The sequence below is a fragment of the Oryctolagus cuniculus genome, chromosome 6 (genome assembly GCF_964237555.1).
Source record: "Oryctolagus cuniculus chromosome 6, mOryCun1.1, whole genome shotgun sequence".
Classification (NCBI taxonomy): Eukaryota; Metazoa; Chordata; class Mammalia; order Lagomorpha; family Leporidae; genus Oryctolagus; species Oryctolagus cuniculus.
In genome coordinates this window covers 73,151,778-73,174,550 of record NC_091437.1, presented here as the reverse complement: position 1 = coordinate 73,174,550, position 22,773 = coordinate 73,151,778, and the positions used below count along the sequence as shown (strand labels likewise).

Sequence of the window (22,773 nt, the reverse complement as noted above, 5' to 3'; positions counted from 1 at the left end):
GCTGGCCTAACATCAGTTTTCAATGACACAGTGAGAGTACAATAATAAGGAAGTCACAATGGAATCAAGAACACTCTCATTAGGGCTCAACAAGTTCACCAATAGCTGCAGTGGCCTGGCCTTGTCCTGAGTAGGGACCATGGGTTCAGAGAAACACAATGCAAGAAAGAAAATCACAGCAATGGCCACAGAGTATAAGGAAGAAGGTTGAGCAGATGAGGCTCCTCACTTGAAAGACCAGGCAAAACTTTCAGCAAACCAGGCAAGCAACAATGTGACAGGAAACTAATAATAATTAAGCATAATAGTTAAGCAACATGTTGGGGCACCTGCATCCTACATCTGAGTGGCTGAGTTCAAGACTCAGTCCTAGTTCCTGATTCCAGCTTCTTACTAATGCACATGCTGAGGAATACGAGTGAAGGTTCAAGTACTTGGGTCACCAACACACATATTGGAGGACTTGGATTATGTTCTTGTCTCCTGTCTTTGACTCCCCATTGTGTCCATCGTGGTCATTTGTAGAGTGAACCAGCAGACAGATCTGCTCTTCCTCTCCCTCTCCATTTCTCTCTCTCTCTCTCTCAGAAAGAAAGAAAGAAAGAAAGAAAGAAAGAAAGAAAGAAAGAAATTAAAAAAAAAAAACAGGGAAATGCTATCAGGAGAACTTGACAAGCAGCACTGAAGGGGTAAAGGACAACTTGGTAAGTCTAATGTGGGACAGGTCAAGTTTTCAGAACACACAGGAGATATATCAAGTTGGATGCATATAAATTTGGGAGGAAAAGAGAGTGGAGTGGATGGTATATTGTTAGCCGCTGGCAGATATCAGTCTATGAAGGCCTGGAAGGCCAGGATATCTCTTGGAGGGTTGTGCATGGAGAGGAGAGGAGAGGGGCAGGACAAGAGAGGCAGAAAAGAGTGAGGGTCTTCAGGAAAGATCATCAATAAAGGTTTGCTCTATCTGTTAGCACAGTATATTTTGAAAATACAAAGGTCTATGACAAAGGACTTTTGGATTTTCTTTAGAATCAATAGAGACAATTTTTGAAAGATATTTATGAGGTAACAATTGTTATGCCACTGCTACCTGTGTAGTTGAAAGAGTTTAGCAATGGGCCAGCGCCGCAGCTCACTAGGCTAATCCTCCGCCTTGCGGCGCCAGCACACCGGGTTCTAGTCCCAGTCGGGGCGCCGGATTCTGTCTCAGTTGCCCCTCTTTCAGGCCAGCTCTCTGCTGTGGCCAGGGAGTGCAGTGGAGGATGGCCCAAGTACTTGGGCCCTGCACCCCATGGGAGACCAGGATAAGCACCTGGCTCCTGCCATCGGATCAGCGTGGTGCACTGGCCGCAGCGTGCTGGCTGCGGCGGCCATTGGAGGGTGAACCAATGGCAAAGGAAGACCTTTCTCTCTGTCTCTCTCTCTCTCACTGTCCACTCTGCCTGTCAAAAAATAAAAAAAAAAAAGAGTTTAGCAATGAAACCAGATGCTGTAGCAGACCGAATCTTCTGTCACTGAGGTGTTCTGATTAATACTTTGGTGTTTAAAAGAAAAAATGGCTTGAGCTTCATCTTGTAGGAGCTTTCTTTTTTTTTTCAACTTTCCATGCCTGAGGAATAAGTTAAACAACTTACTGGGAGGTATGTTCCAGAAGGTTCTTTTTCTAAAATATTGTTCAGGGAAACAGAATGATAAACCTGACCAGGTGTGTTGGAAATGCTGTTCCTAAAGTGGGTCAGAATGAGGTTTGTGAATGGGAATGGAATGCCCAATCTGCTTTAAAAAGTGACAAGAAATGCTGATGAGTTGTGTGTTACATTCTTCCCAGAAATTCCATGTGCATTACCACATGCATCTCCTAAAAATGCAGGAATGTTTGCCATATCTATTGTCCATGAGGACAGGAGGAAGTGACATTTCAGGGCAAGTAATACTAAAAGCCCTGAGATCAAGAACACCTGGGTTTTATTCTTGGCTAGACTGCTGCTTCATGGCCTTAAACACCCTCAGTTCTTTAAGCTTCATATCTCTCATAATTCATATGCACAGTAGGCATTCCAGCACACTTTTGTTTTTATCCTCAAGTAACTGGATATTGTAGTGCAATATGGGATGTTGCACACTGCACATTGGAAACTATGCATTTATTTCAAAAACATTGTGCAACACAATTATGTATCCTTTACTCCATTTTTCTATGAATTTTTTGAGGCACCCTTGTATACTGCTGCTCTAAACATGAACAGTTTCCCTTTTGAGGTCTGGAATTTTGGTCATTTGCATTATGAGCTATGGAAAAGTTCATCCCTTTAGCATCATAATTTTATTTTCAAGGCTATTTTCTAATGGCACAATTCAAAGTTCCATATCAACAAAAAACATACTTATTATAGTGTCATTCGTAACAGTGCAAATCTGAGAATAACAAAATGTTTGAAAGCAGAGACTGTTAAAACACATTAGGATCTTTCCACAGGAGGGAATATTCATTGCTTTTACAACATAGCACAAGGGTTATAATGACAGAGGAAATCCCTTGGGATGAAATAGTCAACAATAGAGCAAAGAACAGCCTGCCTGGACAGCTTTATTACCCCTGAATATAACATGCATGTACAGGGGCTGGGCATTTGATCTCTCAAGGTCCATGTCCCATTTCAGAGTGTCTGGGTCGAATTCATGCCTCTGACTCCTGACTCCAGTTCCCTGATAAAGCAGACCCTTGGGAACAGCAATGAAGATTCATGAATCAAGCTCCTGCCCTCCACAGCAGTGCTGGATTGAGTTCGTGGCTCCTGGCTTCAGCTCAAATTTGGAGCTGTTGCAAGGCATTTGGAAGTGAACCAGTGGATGAGAGTTTCTCTCTCTCTCTCTCTCTCTCTCTCTCTCTGTCTCTATCTCTCTCATTCTCTGTTTATATGTCTTTCTCTAAATATTACTGTCTCTCAAATAAATAAAAAAATTTGTTTCAAAATGTGCATAAGCAAGGTTTCAAAGTTAACACAATGAAATTTCAGCAAAAAAAAAGGGTTATCTGTACCCCCATGTTTATTGCAGCTCAATTCACAATAGCTAAGATACATAATCAACCCAGATGTTCATCAGTTGAAGACTGGATAAATAAATTACAGTGTATATACACTGTATATACACCATGGAATATTATACATCAGTAAAAACAAATTGAAATCTTGTCGTTTGCAACAAAATGGTTGCAACTGGAAAACATTATATTTAGTTAAATAAGCCAGTTCCAAAAAGACAAATATTATATATTCTCCCTAATCTGTGGTAACTAATAGAGTACATAAAAAATAATGTGTAGAAGTGAGATTGACACTTTGAGACGTGATGACTTTGAACAGCCCTTATCTCAATTGTTGAACAGTTTTTTTTTTCCTTCATACTATTTATTGAACTCTACTTAGTGTAGGATTAATCTTATGTGTATAAAGTTGATTGAAAATAGATCTTAGTAAAAAATAAGAATGGGAATAGAAGAAGGAGGAAGAAGGGTGGGAGTGCGTTTGGGAAACGAAAGAACCACTATGTTCCTAAATTTATATATATAAAATGCATGAAGCCTATATACCTTAAATAAAAAGTTTCTATGTTAAAAAAAAAAACCTTTACATAGTGCTAATAGTAATATCATATTTTTTCTATTTCTTTGGAAATATTACATCAATTCAATAAACTTTAAAGTTGGAAACACTTTAAAAACAGTGTGCTGGGATTAGTGTTGTGGTGTAGCAGATAAAGTTACCTCCTGCAATGAAGGCATCCTATATGGACACCAGTTCAAGTGGCAGTTGCTCCACATCTAAGCCAGATCCCTGCTAATGTGCCTTGGAAAGCAGCAGAAGATGGGCCAAGTGCCTAGGCCCCTGCACCTACATGGGAGACCCAGATGAAGCTCTGGGCTCTGGCTTCAGTTGGCCTAGCTCTGGCTGATGTGATCATCTGTGGAATGAACCAACTTACAGAAGATCTCTCTCTCTCTCTCTCTCTCTCTCTCTCTTTCTTTCTCCATCTCTACCTCTCTCTGTAACTCTGCCTTTCAACAAAAGAAATAAATCTTAAAAAAAAAACCTGCTTGCTATTTATGAAATAGTTAATATAGTAAATATAGCAGCCTTGCCCTAAATATCCCCAGTATTAGTACTATCTTCAGGGCAAAACATACACTTTGGGGCAAGTGTTACAATGCAGCAGATTAGGCTGTCATTTGGGATGTCTCCATCCCATATCGGAGTAACTTCCCCTGAAACCTACTGAACCATTTGCTTACTTGTATAAAAGGCAAGGAGGAAAACTCAATTGTTAGTGACTGTTAAGTCCTCCAATGCATTCCGATGATAAGCTAAAAACAAATTGAAAAGAGTTTGGGGAACCCATTCTTTCCACACAGAACTCACACTCCATCAAATGAGACACATGTACAAAGAATTAATTATTCTTTCAATCCTTCTCGAACAACCATCAAGACAACCATGTATTAGATTAGATCTAACACAAGGAAAGGCTAACTTTACTGAATAAAATGGCTCCAATTCTCATAATACCACTTCTAAATCACCGATCTGTGTATAATATTTGCATTTATAACATGGTCTCACTACTGCAGAAAGATTTTGTAAATTCCAAATAATGCCCTCAAAGCTTACGCTAATGTGGGAAGAAAATATGAGTACTAGTTTTTATAAAGTTCAGTAGTTAAAATAAATGTCATCCAGCCTTTCTTTGAGATAAAGACAGATATATAAGTGAAGGCTTTCAACTTTTTAAAAATTTGTATTTATTTGAGAGGAGAAGAGATGCACAGGCAGAGAGCTCTCTTTCACTGGTTCCCTCTCCAAATGCCTGAAGCAGCTAAAGTTGGGCCAGCCCAAAACCAAGAGCTAGGAAAGCAATCACAGTCTCCCACATGTGTGACTGGAACCCAACTACCTCAGGAAAGCCATCCTTTCTGCTTCCTATGATCTCCAGCAGCAGGAAGTTGGCATCCAGAGCCAGGAGTGGCACTCAGGTACTGTCATACGGGTGGTGGGCATCTCATCTGCTAGAATTAACAGCTGTGAGGGGGCTTGCAAGTTTAGCCCACAATGGAGTAATGGAGTCACTTAATGTGTGACAGAAACACAAGGATAAATGTTTTCATCTGAATGTATCTGACTTTCATTTAGGGTGTAATTTAAATCTTGAAAGAATTTAGTAGATTGATAATGAATTATAGTAACAATCACTATAGGATTTATTAAAGACGTTGCTTGTGACTTCTAACTGCTGTCCTTTGGGAAAGGAAGGTGTGAAGAAAGGAAGGTTTAAAATTAGGTTTAAAATTGCCCCAATTCTGCATTATGACCTTGAAAAAGTTACGTAAATTCTCAACTGCTGAATTCCATCATATAGAAATAATTCATAATCATATTCACTTTGAAGTTTCCTAAAAATTAAATGAAATTATATATAAAAATGGTTTTCTCATAATGCTTTCTCTCCCAGTTTGAGCTCTCCACCTCAAACATTCATAAATGAAAACATTTCTCAACACTCTTTTTGGAAATTCTAGTAAAATACACTCTTTTCATTTACTTGAAAGTTTTATTATTAGAGTCTCCCCAGTGGTGTTTATAAATGCATACAAAATTAATTTCATATTTTAATAAGTATTTCTTAAAGTATTTGAACACATATACCATTTTCTTTTCAAATAAATGTCCCGATTATTTCAACAAAATGTCCAGATTCTGGCTCATCCTGTGAGTTAGTTCTGGAGGTATCATCATATGCTGTAGTCCCTTCCACAGTTGCATGCGTGGCCTGCATGGAAGAGGGTAGAGAATATGCTGAAGAGGGAAGAACACCTTAACATTTTTGCTAACATGCTATGTCCACATGTGTCCTGGGCATGTGAGTCTGAATACATGCTACAGGTTACATGCTGCAGATCACACATAGTTTAGCCTTTTGTGGCAACAAACACCACCTATCTCTACTGGCATAAATGGCTATCTCTACCTTTTGCATATACAATTGATTTCTTACCCAATTATACTCAAGTATACTCAATCTTCACTTTTTTTAAGCTAGAAAATGCCACCCTATCATTTTAGTCCATTGTTCCACATTGTCAAAATTGAATAATCTAATTCTATACCCATGATATTAGCACCCACACTTGCCTTTCTGTATCTATAAATGCAAAAAAAGCATATTCTCCTCTATATTAGCAATGCAGCTACTTCAATATCCAGAAAAATGAAATCGACATGCACACAAAAAGATTTGTACATAAATGTTCATAACATCTTTATTTATGATTGCTTCAAATTGAAAAAACATCCACTTATGTATCAAGAGGTAAACATTGTATGGTAAGTGGGATCTTCAAAAAGTTCATGGGAAATGTATAATCTGAAAAAACTATGTATAGATTTTAAAATTTTTGCATCAAAATGAACTTATATGTTTATTATTTTTTCATTTGAGAAGCAGAGAAACAAATAGGGAGAGAGAAGCTCATCAGCTGCTGCACTCCCAAATGCCCATTATGGAAACACTGCACCAGGTCAAAGCCAGGAGCCAGGGGCTCAATCCAGACCTCCTATATGGAGAGCACTTGAGCCACCACCAGCACCTTTTCAAAATCTTCATTATTGAGACCTGGAATCAAGACAAAGAGCCAATAATTGAACTCAGGTACTCTGATGTGGGAGACAACCAACTGTCTTAACTGTTAGGCCAAAAGCCTGCTCCCTAAATCTATTTTTAATTTTATTTTCAGACAAACTTTTGAATCCATACAATAAAAAACTACTAACTAGCAAACAGAAACAAACATACAGAAACATGGATGAATCTCAAAAAATATGCTGAAAATAAAAATATATTTAAAATAACCAAACAAGCAGGCTTTTGGCACAGCAATTAAGACACCACTTGGAATCTCCAAACTGACTTCCGTAGTGGCTTTAATAGTTTGTATCCCCAACAACAGTGGGTTAGTGTGCCTTTTTCCCCATATCAGTTTGGAGATTCCTCAGAAACCTGAATATAACCCTACCATACAACCCAGCCATCCCACTCCTTGGAATTTACCCAAATGAAATTAAATTGGCAAATAAAAGAGCTGTCTGCATCTTAATGTTTATTGCAGCTCAATTCACGATAGCTAAGACCTGGAATCAACCTAAATGCCCATCAACAGTAGACTAGATAAAGAAATTGTGTGATATGTACTCTATAGAATACTATACAGCAGTCAAAAACAATGAAATCCAGTCATTTGCAACAAGATGGAGGAATCTGGAAAACATCATGCTGAGTGAAATAAGCCAGTCCCAAATGGACAAATTTCACATGTTCTCCCTGATCTCTGACAACTAACCAAGCACCAAAAAGGAAACCTGTTGAAGTGAAATGGACACTATGAGAAACAATGACTGATCGGCTCTTGTCCTGACTGTCGAGGAACAACTTAATACTTTATCCCTTTTAGTATTTAGTATTTTTTTGTTCTATTTAATACTATTGGTTGAACTCTTTAATTAACACACAATTATTCTTTTTTTTTTTTTTTTTTTTTGACAGGCAGAGTGGATAGTGAGAGAGAGAGACAGAAAGAAAGGTCTTCCTTTGCCGTTGGTTCACCCTCCAATGGCCGCCACGGCTGGCGCACTGTGGCCGGTGCACCACACTGAACGAAGGCAGGAGCCAGGTGCTTCTCCTGGTCTCCCATGGGGTGCAGGGCCCAAGCACTTGGGCCATCCTCCACTGCCTTCCCGGGCCACAGCAGAAAGCTGGCCTGGAAGAGGAGCAACCGGGAAAGATTCCGGCACCCTGACCAGGACTAGAACCCGGTGTGCTGGCGCCGCAAGGTGGAGGATTAGCCTATTGAGCCTCGGTGCCAGCCAACACACAATTATTCTTAGGTGTTTAAATTTAACTGAAAAGTGATCCCTGTTAAATATAAGAGTGGGAAGAAGAGAGGAAGGAGATGTACAGTTTGGCGCATGCTTAGTCGGACTTGCCCCAAACAGTAGAGTTAGAAATGTGCCTGGAGATTCCAATTCAGTCCCATCAAGGTGGCATGTACCAATGCCATCTCACTAGTCAAAGTGATCAATTTCAGTTCACAATTGATCATAATGATAGGATTAAGAGTCAACGGGATCACATAAACAAGACTAGTGTCTGCTAATATTAACTGATAGAATTAAAAGGAAAGAATGATCCAACATGGGAAGCGGGATACACAGCAGACTCATAGAATGGCAGACATCCCAAACAGCACTCGGGCCTCAGAATCAGCCCTAAGTCATTCAGATCTGGCTAAAAAACCATGAGAGTATTTTAAGCATGGAAAGCCAAGACACACTTTGGCAAAAAAAAAAAAAAAAAAAAAAAAAAAAAAAAAAAAAACTAAATGAAAGATCTCTGATCTCTGCAAGTGAGATCCCAGTGGAAAGAACGGGCCATCAAAGAAGGAGGTGCCTTTCTCTGAAGGGAGGAGAGAACTTCCACTTTGACTATGACCTTGTCTAAATAACATCGGAGTTGGCAAACTCAAAAGGCTTCCATAGCCTTGGCAACTCGTGACAAGAGCCTAGGGTGATTACTGATGCCATAAACAAGAGTGTCAATTGTTAAGTCAACAACAGGACAGATACTACACAACAGGAGTCACTGTGCACTTATTCCCCATGTAGGATCTCTGTCCTTAATGTGTTGTACTATGTGAATCAACGGTATAACTAGTACTCAAAAAGTACTTTACACTTTGTGTTTCTGTGTGGGTGCAAACTTGAAATCTTTGCTTAATATACTCTAAATTGATCTTCTGTATATAAAGATAATTAAAAATGAATCTTGATGTGAATGGGATGGGAGAGGGAGCAGGAGATGGGAGGGGTGCGAGTGGGAGGGAAATTATGGGGGGGGGAAGCCACTGTAATCCAAAAGCTGTACTTTGGAAATTTATATTTATTAAATAAAAGTTAAAGAGAAAAAGACACCACTTGGGATGCCCACATCCCATATCAGAGCGCCTCTATTCAAGTCCTGACTATTTTTGCAATTCCAGCTTCCAAGTGGAAGACCTGGATTGAGTTCCAGCCTCCTTGTTTTTGTTTTGTTGTTGTTGTTGTTGTTGTTGTTGTTGTTGACAGGCAGAGTTAGACAGTGAGAGAGAGAGACAGAGAGAAAGGTCTTCCTTCCATTGGTTCACCCCCAAAATGGCCGCCATGGCCGGCGCTGCACCAATCCGAAGCCAGGAGCCAGGTTCTTCCTCCTGGTCTCCCATGCAGGTGCAGGGCCCAAGCACTTTGGCCATCCTCCACTGCCTTCCCGGGCCACAGCAGAGAGCTGGACTGGAAGAGGGGCAACTAGGACAGAATCTGGTGCCCCGACTGGGACTAGAACCCGGGGTGCCGGCACCACAGGTGGAGGATTAGTCTAGTGAGCTGCGGCGCCGGCCCAGCCTCCTTGTTTAAGCTTAGGTGAGCTGTGGCTGTTATAGGAATTTGGACAGTGAACCAGTGAGTGGAAAAATCAATCAATCGATCATTATCTACCTCTATATCTTTATCTCTCTCATTCAAATAAATAAATTTTAAACGCATACTAGTTCAAAGAAGCAATATCACACACACACACACACACACACACATACACGAGTGACTACTATAGTATTGTAGTCATGTGAAACAGAGCAGCTTACAGTGACAGAACTGAAAACATCTCATTGTTTATCGGGGATAGGCTGGATAGGAAATGAAGGAATTCTCTAGGATGATGGAACTTTCTGAATCTAGATTATACACTACCCACACATACACACCACACACACATGCCCTCACATCATACACACACTCTCCACACATACCACATACCTACATCATGCACATACATGCACACACATAATGAAAATTTATAAAAACATGCACTTAAAAGAGAGTATTGATCATATAAAAGTTATGTCAATAAAGTTGATTTTTTAAAACATGAGAACATCTTAAATACTCATCTGTATGCAGATGGATAAATTACAGTATATCCATACAACAGAATACTGCACAGCCATGAAAAAGGACCATGATATATGAAAACTTTAACACGTATGAATCTCCAGTTTTCTGAGTGAAAGAAGCCAAGCAGAAAATAGAACATTGTATGTGCAACATGGAAAGCCAATTCATTGACAATAGTCACTTCTGTAGAGGGGTGAGGAGTTGATGGAAAAAAGCAGGATGTAGCTTCCTGGGAAATTGGAAGTGTTCTTTATTTTGATCTGGGTGTGGTTTTTCCTACATATATGTATTTCTCAAAGTCTATTTCATGGTATACTTAGGATCAGTGCTTTTCACTGGTAAAGGTGGTAAATTATACCTCAGCAAGTATTACACTAAACAGAGAATAAGATATAGATTAAAGTTCTTTTTAAAGCTTTTTAAATTAATGTATCTGGGATGCAGAGAGAGAGAGAGACAGTGAGACAGGGAGATCTCCCATCTCTTATTCATTTGCCAAATGCCTGCTACATCCAGGGCTGCACCAGGCTGAAGCCAGGAACCAAGAACTGAATCCAGGTCTCCTACGTGAGTGAGTTGGGGCTGTCATCACTCCTTGAGTGATGATCACTGAAGTTACTTGAGCTGTCATCACTGCTTCTCAGGATCTACATCGGCAGGAATCTGGAGTCAGGAGCTGGGAATTGAATCTGGGATCTCTGATGTGAAACATGGCTATCTTGATTGCTAAGCTAGATGCCACTTTTTCAGTTTTATGTTCTGACAGAAAGAAAAAAGAATGGACAAAATTCGTGCTATCACTTATAGAAAAAAAAAAAATTGAGGGCCAGAATTTTGATGCAGCAGATTAAGCCACCATCTGCAATACTGGCATCCAAGTTCCAGCTGCTTCATCCAGATCCAGCTCCCTGCTAATGTGCCTAGAAAAGCAGTGGAAGACAGCCCAAATGCTTTGGCCCATACTCCCAGATGAGACACCCAAACAAAGCTCTGGCTCCTGGACTCTGCCTGATGCAGCCATGGCCATTACAGCTAATGGGGAGTGAATTTGTGAATGGACTCTCTCTCTCTCTCTGTCTCTCTCTCACGTGCTTCCTTTCAAATAAATAAGATAGATCTTTAGACAATAATAAATAGGAAATTTAAGTGTTAAATATGGAGCAAAAACTTCACAAAAAATAAGAGAGGGAAGAGATGTATAATTTGGGACATGCTCAAGCTGACTTGCCCCAAATGGTAGAGTTAGAAACATACCAGGGGGGGCGGAGCCAAGATGGCGGAATAGTGAGGGCGCGCACCGATAGTCCGGGAAAATTTAGTTTAATAAAAGGGGAGTTACGGTAGCCTCAGAAAAAAGAACCAGGAAAATATTGCAGACAAAACTCTTCTGGATCCAGTGGGCGTGAATTGGAGGACCTACTGGGAGAACTAGGTCGCCCACCGCGCGCGAAAGCCGAACCGCAGGACCGAGCCGCGGGACTAAGCTGCGCAAGCTGCAGGGTCTGCGCGCAAGGGCTCGAAGGGGAGTGCAACAGCGGGGAGACGGGAAGTCCAGGGCTCCGAGTCCACACATCGGCGCTGGAAGGGGAGCAGACCTGCGTGGAGAGCGTGGGAGCCCACAGTTCGGGACATCAGCGGCAGACTCAACACACCAGCGCTGGAACGCGAGGTGAGCCGAACCTCAATAACCCGAGACACCGGCAGGCAAGCGGAGAGAGGAGACTAGAGGGAACGACCCCCGGGGCGGGGGGGACTTCACCAAGCTAACTGGAAGAGAGAGAGAGGGAAAAAAAAAAAAAAGGTGACTGGTATGGACACGGGTTTCTCTCTCTCCGCTCACCTCTCAAGGGCGAGCAAGACAAAGAGCAGGCGCCATCTTGGACATACGTCATAAGCAGAGCGACCTCAGGTCTGCACCGGCCCTGAGCCTAGCAGTAAAACCTGACTCTGGGTGGGGCGAATTAACAGGAGATTAGGACTTAGTAAATTTATGGTGCTACTGAACTGAGACTGTGAAAAAAGAGACGGTGGGGGAGAGAACTCACGGAATTCACGTGAGCACTCTCCAGAGACGCTACAATTCCGTAACTTTGGCAACCCAGTGGGAGACTGAAGGAGAATTTGAGCCCACTCTAAGGGCCGAACAGATTCCCTGTGTGGTCCTTGGGAAAGAGCTTCTGATCTCTGGCTCCTGTGGGTATATCATTTGCCTGCTAACTACCTCCAACTTTGTTCAGCTGTGCAGAATAACTTCCCTGTTGAATCAAAAAAAAAAAAAGAGAGAGAGAGAGAGAGGTTTACCACGCCTAACCTGGGAGTGTCACCTTTGGCACACCAAACAGAGCTCTCAGGCCACACCCATCTCAAGCCCTAAGGCTCCATCAAAAACAGATAGTCCACTTAATCTAGAGTCATAGTATAACAAGAAAAAGCACCACAGTTTAGAAACCAAATATCTCCAATATGACAAATAACAAACGCAAAAACCAAGGTAATAAAAACAAGGAAGTCACCATGAAGCCCTCAAATGAAAAAGACACCCCAATTCAAGATTATGAGGATGATGACATAGAAGAAATGCAAGAAGCAGATCTCAAAAAATTGATAAGAACATTAAGAAGTTCTCAAAAACAAATTCTTGAACTACAGAAATCCTTAATGGACAAGATAGAAAATCTCTCTCGTGAAAATGAAATATTAAGGAGGAATCAAAATGAAACGAAACAACTAGTACAACAGGAAACTGGGATAGTGACTGAAGTGAAGAATTCAATAGATCAAATGAAAAACACAATAGAGAGCCTTACAAACAGAATGGGAGAAGCAGAAGAGAGAATATCGGACTTAGAAGACAGAGAACAGGAAAGGATACAGTCAGACCAAAGAAAAGAAGAGGAAATTAGGAATCTAAAACATATTGTCGGGAATCTTCAGGATACTATTAAAAAACCCAACATTCGGGTTCTAGGAGTTCCTGAAGGCATGGAGAGGGAGAAAGGATTAGAAGGCCTTTTTAGTGAGATATTAGCAGAAAATTTCCCAGGTTTGGAGAAGGACAGAGAAATCCTAGTACAGGAAGCTCACAGAACCCCTAATAAACACGACCAAAAGAGACCCTCACCACGGCACGTTGTAATTAAACTCTCCACAGTGAAACATAAAGAAAAGATCCTAAAATGTGCAAGAGAGAAACGTCAGATTACTCTCAGAGGATCTCCAATCAGACTCACAGCTGACTTCTCATCAGAAACTCTACAAGCTAGGAGGGAATGGCAAGATATAGCCCAGGTACTAAGAGAGAACAACTGCCAGCCCAGAATATTATATCCTGCAAAGCTATCATTTGTGAATGAAGGTGAAATAAAGACTTTTCATAACAAACAGAAATTGAAAGAATTTGTTGCCACTCGTCCAGCCCTGCAAAAGATGCTTAAAGATGTGTTACATACAGAAACAAAGAAACACGGTCATCAATATGAAAGAAGGTAAAGGAAGGAAACCAAGGAAGGAAAGCTCACAGCAAAAGATCACAGGGAATTCAAAGCATATATTAGAACTTATCTTTGGCAAATGGCAGGGCAAAGTTACCACTTATCATTAGTCACATTGAACGTGAATGGCCTGAACTGTCCAGTTAAAAGACACCGTTTGGCTGATTGGGTTAAAAAACAAAACCCATCTATTTGCTGCTTACAAGAAACACATCTTTCCAACAAAGATCCATACAGACTGAAAGTGAAAGGCTGGAAAAAGATATACCATGCCAACAGAAATGAAAAAAGAGCAGGCGTAGCCATCTTAATATCAGACACCATAAACTTTACCACAAAAACCATTAAGAGAGACAAAGAGGGACACTACATAATGATTAAGGGATCAATTCAACAGGAAGATATAACAATTATCAATGTATATGCACCTAACTACAGGGCACCGGTTTATCTAAAAGATTTGTTAACGGACTTAAAGGGAGACTTAGACCCCAATACAATAGTACTGGGGGACTTCAATACTCCACTCTCAGAAATAGACAGATCAATAGGACAGAAGATCAACAAGGATACAGTAGATTTAAACGACACTATAGCCCAAATGGATCTAACAGATATATACAGAACTTTCAATCCTACAGCTAAAGATTTTACATTCTTCTCAGCAGTACATGGAACCTTCTCTAGGATTGACCACATACTAGGCCATAAAGCAAGTCTTAGCAAATTCAAAAGAATTAGAATCATACCATGCAGCTTCTCAGACCATAAAGGAATGAAGTTGGAAATGAACAACTCAGGAATCCCTAGAGCATACGCAAACACATGGAGATTGAACAACATGCTCCTGAATGAACACTGGGTCATAGAAGAAATCAAAAGAGAAATCAAAAACTTTCTGGAAGTAAATGAGGATAACAGCACAACATACCAAAACTTATGGGACGCAGCAAAAGCAGTGTTAAGAGGAAAGTTTATATCAATAGGTGCCTACATCAAGAAATTGGAAAGGCACCAAATAGATGAGCTTTCTATTCACCTCAAGGATCTAGAAAACCTACAGCAAACCAGACCCAAATCTAGTAGGAGAAGAGAAATAATTAAAATCAGAGAAGAAATCAACAGGATTGAATCAAGAAAAACATTACAAAAAATCAGCCAAACGAGGAGCTGGTTTTTTGAAAAAATAAACAAAATTGACACCCCATTGGCCCAACTAACTAAAAAAAGAAGAGAAAAGACCCAAATCAATAAAATCAGAGATGAAAAAGGAAATGTAACAACAGACACCACAGAAATAAAAAGAATCATCAGAAATTACTACAAGGACTTGTATGCCAGCAAACAGGGAAACCTATCAGAAATGGATAGATTCCTGGACACATGCAACCTACCTAAATTGAACCAGGAAGACATCGAAAACCTAAACAGACCCATAACTGAGACAGAAATTGAAACAGTAATAAAGGCCCTCCCAACAAAGAAAAGCCCAGGACCAGATGGATTCACTGCTGAATTCTACCAGACATTTAAAGAAGAACTAACTCCAATTCTTCTCAAACTATTCAGAACAATTGAAGAAGAGGGAATCCTCCCAAATTCTTTCTATGAAGCCAGCATCACCTTAATTCCTAAGCCGGGAAAAGATGCAGCACTGAAAGAGAATTACAGACCAATATCCCTGATGAACATAGATGCAAAAATCCTCAATAAAATTCTCGCCAATAGAATGCAACAACACATCAGAAAGATCATCCACCCAGACCAAGTGGGATTTATCCCTGGTATGCAGGGATGGTTTAATGTGCGCAAGACAATCAATGTGATACACCACATTAACAGACTGCAGAAGAAAAACCATATGATTCTCTCAATAGATGCCGAGAAAGCATTTGATAAAATACAACACCCGTTCATGATGAAAACTCTAAGCAAACTGGGTTTGGAAGGAACATTCCTCAATACAATCAAAGCAATCTATGAAAAACCCACAGCCAACATCCTATTGAATGGGGAAAAGTTGGAAGCATTTCCACTGAGATCTGGGACCAGACAGGGATGTCCACTCTCACCACTGCTATTCAATATAGTTCTGGAGGTTCTAGCCAGAGCTATTAGGCAAGAAAAAGAAATTAAAGGGATACAAATTGGGAAGGAAGAACTCAAACTATCCCTCTTTGCAGATGACATGATTCTTTATTTAGGGGACCCAAAGAACTCTACCAAGAGACTATTGGAACTCATAGAAGAGTTTGGCAAAGTAGCAGGGTATAAAATCAATGCACAAAAATCAACAGCCTTTGTATACACAGACAATGCCATGGCTGAGGAAGAACTTCTAAGATCAATCCCATTCACAATAGCTACAAAAACAATCAAATACCTTGGAATAAACTTAACCAAGGACGTTAAAGATCTCTACGATGAAAATTACAAAACCTTAAAGAAAGAAATAGAAGAGGATACCAAGAAATGGAAAAATCTTCCATGCTCATGGATTGGAAGAATCAATATCATCAAAATGTCCATTCTCCCAAAAGCAATTTATAGATTCAATGCAATACCAATCAAGATACCGAAGACCTTCTTCTCAGATCTGGAAAAATTGGTACTGAAATTTATATGGAGGCACAAGAGACCTCGAATAGCTAAAGCAATCTTGTACAACAAAAACAAAGCCGGAGGCATCACAATACCAGATTTCAGGACATACTACAGGGCAGTTGTAATCAAAACAGCATGGTACTGGTACAGAAACAGAAGGATAGACCAATGGAACAGAATTGAAATACCAGAAATCAACCCAAACATCTACAGCCAACTTATATTTGATCAAGGATCTAAAACTAATTCCTTGAGCAAGGACAGTCTATTCAATAAATGGTGCTGGGAAAATTGGATTTCCACGTGCAGAATCATGAAGCAAGACCCCTACCTTACACCTTACACAAAAATCCACTCAACATGGATTAAAGACCTAAATCTACGACCTGACACCATCAAGTTACTAGAGAACATTGGAGAAACCCTTCAAGATATTGGCACAGGCAAAGAGTTTCTGGAAAAGACCCGGGAGGCACAGGCAGTCAAAGCCAAAATTAACTATTGGGATTGCATCAAATTGAGAAGTTTCTGTACTGCAAAAGAAACAGTCAGGAGAGTGAAGAGACAACCATCAGAATGGGAAAAAATATTTGCAAACTATGCAACAGATAAAGGGTTAATAACCAGAATCTACAAAGAGATCAAGAAACTCCACAAAAACAAAACCAACAACCCACTTAAGAGATGGGCCAAGGACCTCAATAGACATTTTTCAAAAGAGGAAATCCAAATGGCCAACAGGCACATGAAAAAATGTTCAAGGTCATTAGCAATCAGAGAAATGCAAATCAAAACCACAATGAGGTTCCACCTCACCCCGGTTAGAATGGCTCACATTCAGAAATCTACCAACAACAGATGCTGGCGAGGATGTGGGGAAAAAGGGACACTAACCCACTGTTGGTGGGAATGCAAACTGGTCAAGCCACTATGGAAATCAGTCTGGAGATTCCTCAGAAACCTGAAGATAACCCTACCGTTCGACCCAGCCATCCCACTCCTTGGAATTTACCCAAAGGAATTTAAATTGGCAAACAAAAAAGCGGTCTGCAGCCTAATGTTTATTGCAGCACAATTCACAATAGCTAAGACCTGGAACCAACCTAAATGCCCATCAACGGTAAACTGGATAAAGAAATTATGGGATATGTACTCTTTAGAATACTATACTGCAGTAAGAAACAACGAAATCCAGTCATTTGCAACAAAATGGAGGAATCTGGAACACATCATGCTGAGTGAAATAAGCCAGTCCCAAAGGGACAAATACCATATGTTCTCCCTGATCGGTGACAACTGACTGAACACCAAAAAGGAAACTTGTTGAAGTGAAAGGGACACTATGGGAAACGGTGACTTGATCAGCATAGCCCTGACTGTTAATGAACAACTTAATACATTATCCCTCTTAGTAGTTTTTTTGTCTGTTCTACTTAATATGACTGATTTAATTCTGTAATTAATACACAGTTATTCTTATGTGTTGAAATTTAACTGAAATGTGATCCCTGTTAAACATAAGAGTAGGAATAAGAGAGGGAAGAGATATATAATTTGGGACATGCTCAAGCTGACTTGCCCCAAATGGTAGAGTTAGAAACATACCAGGGGACTCCAATTTAATCCCATCAAGGTGGCATGTACCAATGCCATCTCACTAGTCCAAGTGATCAATTTCAGTTCGCAATTGATCATAATGAAAGGACTAAGAGTCAAAGGGAGCACATAAGCAAGTCTAGTACCTGCTAACACTAACCGATAGAATAAATAAAGGGGAGAGTGATCCAACATGGGAAGTGAGATACTCAGCAGACTCATAGAATGGCAGATGCCCTAAATAGCACTCTGGCCTCAGAATCAGCCCTAAAGGCATTCAGATCTGGCTGAAAAGCCCATGAGAGTATTTCAGGCATGGAAAGCCAAGACACTCTGGCAAAAGATCTCTGTGAGTGAGATCTCAGTGGAAAGAACAGGTCTTCAAAGAAGGAGGTACCTTTCTCTGAAGGGAGGAGAGAACCTCCACTTTGACTATGACCTTGTCTAAACAAGATAAGAGTCGGAGAACTCAAGGGGCTTCCATAGCCTTGGAAACTCATGACTGGAGCATAGGGAGATTACTGATGCCATAGACAGGAGTGTCAATTGGTAAAGTCAACAACAGGAGTCACTGTGCACTTACTCCTCATGTAGGATCTCTGTCCTTAATGTGCTGTGCATTGAAATTTAATGCTATAACGAGTACTCAAATAATATATTTCACTTTGTGTTTCTATGGGGGTGCAAACTGTTGAAATCTTTACTTAATGCATACTAAACTGATCCTCTGTAAAAAAAAAAAAAAAAAAAAAAAAAAAAGAAAAGAAAAGAAACTATCAACTCCCAACTTGACTCTCACTGGGATTAAACATGACAATAGGTCTGATCTGATTTCATCATCATTAAAAAAAATCATCTATTATTTTTCACTTTATGTTTCTGTGTGGGAGCAAACTGTTGAAATCCTTACTTAATGTATACTAAGCTGATCTTCTGTATATTAAGATAATCGAAAATGAATCTTGATGTGAATGGAAGGGGAGAGGGAGTGGGAAAGGGGAGGGTTGTGGGTGGGAGGGACGGTATGGGGGGGAAGCCATAGTAATCCATTATTCGTACTTTGGAAACGTATATTCATTAAATAAAAGTTAAAAAAAAATCAAAAAAAAAAAAAAAAAGAAACATACCAGGGGATTCCAATTCAATCCCATCAAGGTGGCATGTACCAATGCCATCTCACTATTCCAAGTGATCAATTTCAGTTCACAATTGATCATAATGAAAGGACTAAGAGTCAAAGGGAGCACATAAACAAGTCTAGTACCTGCTAACACTAACCGACAGAATAAATAAAGGGGAGAGTGATCCAACATGGGAAGTGAGATACTCAGCAGACTCATAGAATGACAGATGTCCTAAATAGCACTCTGGCCTCAGAATCAGCCCTAAAGGCATTCGGATCCGGTTGAAAAGCCCATGAGAGTATTTCAGGCATGGAAAGCCAAGACACTCTGGCAAAAGATCTCTGTGAGTGAGATCCCAGTGGAAAGAACAGGTCTTCAAAGAAGGAGGTACCTTTCTCTGAAGGGAGGAGAGAACCTCCACTTTGACTATGACCTTGTCTAAACAAGATAAGAATCGGAGAACTCAGAGGGCTTCCATAGCCTTGGAAACTCATGACTGGAGCAGAGGGAGATTACTGATGCCATAGACAGGAGTGTCAATTGGTAAAGTCAACAACAGGAGTCACTGTGCACTTACTCCTCATGTAGGATCTCTGTCCTTAATGTGCTGTGCATTGAGATTTAATGCTATAACGAGTACTCAAACAATATATTTCACTTTGTGTTTCTATGGGGGTGCAAACTGTTGAAATCTTTACTTAATGCATACTAAACTGATCCTCTGCAAAAAAAAAAAAAAAGAAAGAAATTATCAACTCCCAACTTGACTCTCACTGGGATTAAACATGACAATAGGTCTGATCTGATTTCATCATCATTTAAAAAAATCATCTATTATTTTTCACTTTATGTTTCTGTGTGGGAGCAAACTTTTGAAATCCTTACTTAATGTATACTAAGCTGATCTTCTGTATATTAAGATAATCGAAAATGAATCTTGATGTGAATGAAAGGGGAGAGGGAGTGGGAAAGGGGAGGGTTGTGGGTGGGAGGGACGGTATGGGGGGGAAGCCATTGTAATCCATAAATCGTAGTTTGGAAATTTATATTCATTAAATAAAAGTTAAAAAAAAAAAGAAAAAAAAAGAGGTGGTTTTTTGTCATTCGCCATTGACACCCTGTGATTAACTTACCACCTATATGACATCAGCTGTGTTTTCCATAGAAGCCCTTTAACAGCTTGAAGACACTCTTTTCTCTCCTAATTAGCGCTGGACTTTATCAAGTGCTTTTCTAGAATCAACTCTGGCATCAACGAAGATGACTTGTGGTTTTATTCTTTGTTCTATTGATATTATAGCCATTGATGTTTGGATATTAAACCACTTGCAGTCCTGGGATAAATCCTACTTGGTCAAAATACATGTTTTCTCACACTTTGCTGAACACATTTCTATTATTTTTGTTGAGGATTTTGAGACTTTATTCACAAAAGATATTTTCTTGTTTTGGTTTATTTCTTTTCTTGGCTGTCTTGTCTTGTTTGTACCTTTACATCTGTTTTCTTCACCTGTTTATTAGGTTATGCCTTAGCTAGGGTACTGATTTCTTTTTAATTAATTAATTGAAAGGTAAAGAGACAGACAGAGAGCTCCCATTAGCCTTCTTGACTGCTGTCTGTCTGCTCTGTCATTTTCAACAATGCCAAGGCATAAATTGCTCCACAGTCTGATCCAATTAGATTCAAGCTTCTTTGCAATGGCTGTTTTTGGGCTAGTTTCTAAAGCTTACCCTCATCCCATGAGGGTTCTTCTTGCCTGTCTCCGCCCCTGGTTCTCCTTGGTGAACTGCTAACTACTGTGGTTTAGCATGGTGCTTTCATGGAACTAGCAGCTCCCTCTTAATCTCTTACTTTCAAAATGTCTATGGTATTTGAACATCATGTGGAGACTTGAGTTTCCACATGTACTTCTGCAAATTAAGTTGGTTCCTCTGAGAAAGCTTCAGAGCTCTCTGTTACCACAGCCTGCCTCTGTCGGCAGGCAAAATAACTGCCACTGCTCTGGTACTAGGGTGATGGGAGAGTGGCTCATTTCTCTCTGGGTAACATACACCTTTATGAGTAGAATGCAGGGAAGGGCACTGGTCTTTGTTCTTCATGGGTTGCCTCTACTGATGTGGAACCTCAACACCATGAGGAGACTGAAAGGAGAGTGACCAGTCCCAAGGATTCTCACCTACTGCTCCTGGGCTCAAGCTTCTGCTTTGGGTACAAGAAGGGAGCCACTGGTCTTGCAATTGCTCTGTTTTTTAAAAGATTTATTTATTTATTCAAAAGAGTTACAAGGAGAGAGAAAGAGAGGCAGAAAGAGAGAGAGAGACAGAGAGAGAGGTCTTCCATCTGATGGTTCACTCCCCAATTAGCCGTGATGGATGGAGCTGCGCAGATCCGAAGCCAGGAACCAGGATCTTCCTCCAGGTCTCCCATGCGGGTGCAGGGATCCAAGGTCTTAGGCCATCTACTGCTTTCCCAGGCCATTGCAGAGAGTTGGTTTGGAAGTGGAGCAGCCGGGTCTCAAACCGGTGCCCATATGGGATGCCAGCACCTCAGGCCAGGGTGTAACCCGCTGCACCATAGCCCCGGCCCCCCAGTTGCTCTTGACAGTAGAATCCCCATGCTCTTTGTTGCATTGACCAGAAAAGACCTTTTGTCACACTGAATTGATGGGGATTTGTTGCAGTGTGAATAGGTCATAGATCAATCTCACAATCTCTAACTGTTCTTGATGAGATTTAGAAGATTGTTATCAATGTTTCTCTTTTTCCTGAATTCTCTTGGAACAGTAATCATTCCCCTATAATTTTCAATAATTATAGTTATTTTCCCAGAGAAGTAGTGTGTGGGATTCTTCATTTGCCTTTCAGAAGTTGAGAGGCCCATTCACTTTCATTTTATGTGAATTTCTGTCTGCTGGTTTTTCTCTTGGGCTGTTTCTTGCATACTATGCCCCATAGCTCAAATCTGCCTAGGAAATAAAGTACAGAAAAATTTAACACCATTAACTTTACCTAATTTTACTCAAGACAGAAAATTTTGCATGTGTGCTGCAATTAAATGCAGCTTAAACATTTGCTGAGAAACATAAAGACTTGAGATGCAGTTGCCTACAATTTTACTGAACTTCAAATTTGAATCTTGAGGATATAGAAACCGGCACTCAAAAATATGTGCACCTCTCAGTAAGCAGTTGCCCAACATTTCATTCAAGAGTAGTCTCATTTTTCTTTAGTCATCTACTTTTTCTAAAGTAATTAAAATTAAATAAACAAAGCCTATAGTAAGATAATGCTTTTTACCCAATCTGGCAATTTCTGCCTCTTGTTTGTTGATGTAATCCACTCACATTTAGTGTTAGTATTAACATAGTTGAATGTATCGCTTCTCGGCCTTTTGGCTAAGATTAAGTGTAGTATCTGTTCTTATCAGTTTAATATAGTTGAATGTGTCTATTATTTAACTCTTTTGTGTTCTGTGTCTTTTAAAAAAAGATTATTTGTTTATTTCTTTGAAAGGCAGAGAGAGGGAGCGAGGAAGAAAAAATAATTTTCCAATTTCTGAGTTTACTCCCCAAATGACCAGAATACTCAAGAGACATAGCCTAATTGGCATTTGCAGCACAACCATTCTCAAAATAACTGATTATCCTATAAATCCATTAATCATCTGAATAAATTCATCCATTCTTAAGGAGAGAGCCCTAATAAACTCTTTGAAGAGTGGTCCCAATATGTAATATCTCATACTGGAGTTTAAATTCCTACATAAGTTTTGAGTCCACAAACCATAACACTCAGCTAATAGCTCAACTAACTGCTGGTTTATACATCTTTTCAACAATGTTCTGGGGTGTCAATTACTCCATAGTCTTCTCAGTTAAACTTTTTGCCCTTTGCTAGGGTAGTTTTTGAAAACTTGGCTGGAAGGTT

The 22,773-nt window shown here is 40.1% G+C and overlaps 1 long non-coding RNA gene and 1 pseudogene across 1 annotated transcript in view; one reads left to right on the top strand and one right to left on the bottom strand.

The window, feature by feature from the left end:
* Positions 1-5,625: 5,625 nt before the first annotated feature.
* Positions 5,626-22,773, bottom strand: part of LOC103348011 (uncharacterized) — a 51,903-nt gene continuing 34,755 nt past the window's right edge. The window contains exon 3 of the long non-coding RNA XR_007918597.2: positions 5,626-5,823. This is a non-coding gene — a long non-coding RNA (uncharacterized lncRNA). The remainder of the gene's footprint in view (positions 5,824-22,773) is intronic.
* On the top strand, positions 22,222-22,310 carry LOC127490893 (U2 spliceosomal RNA; annotated as a pseudogene).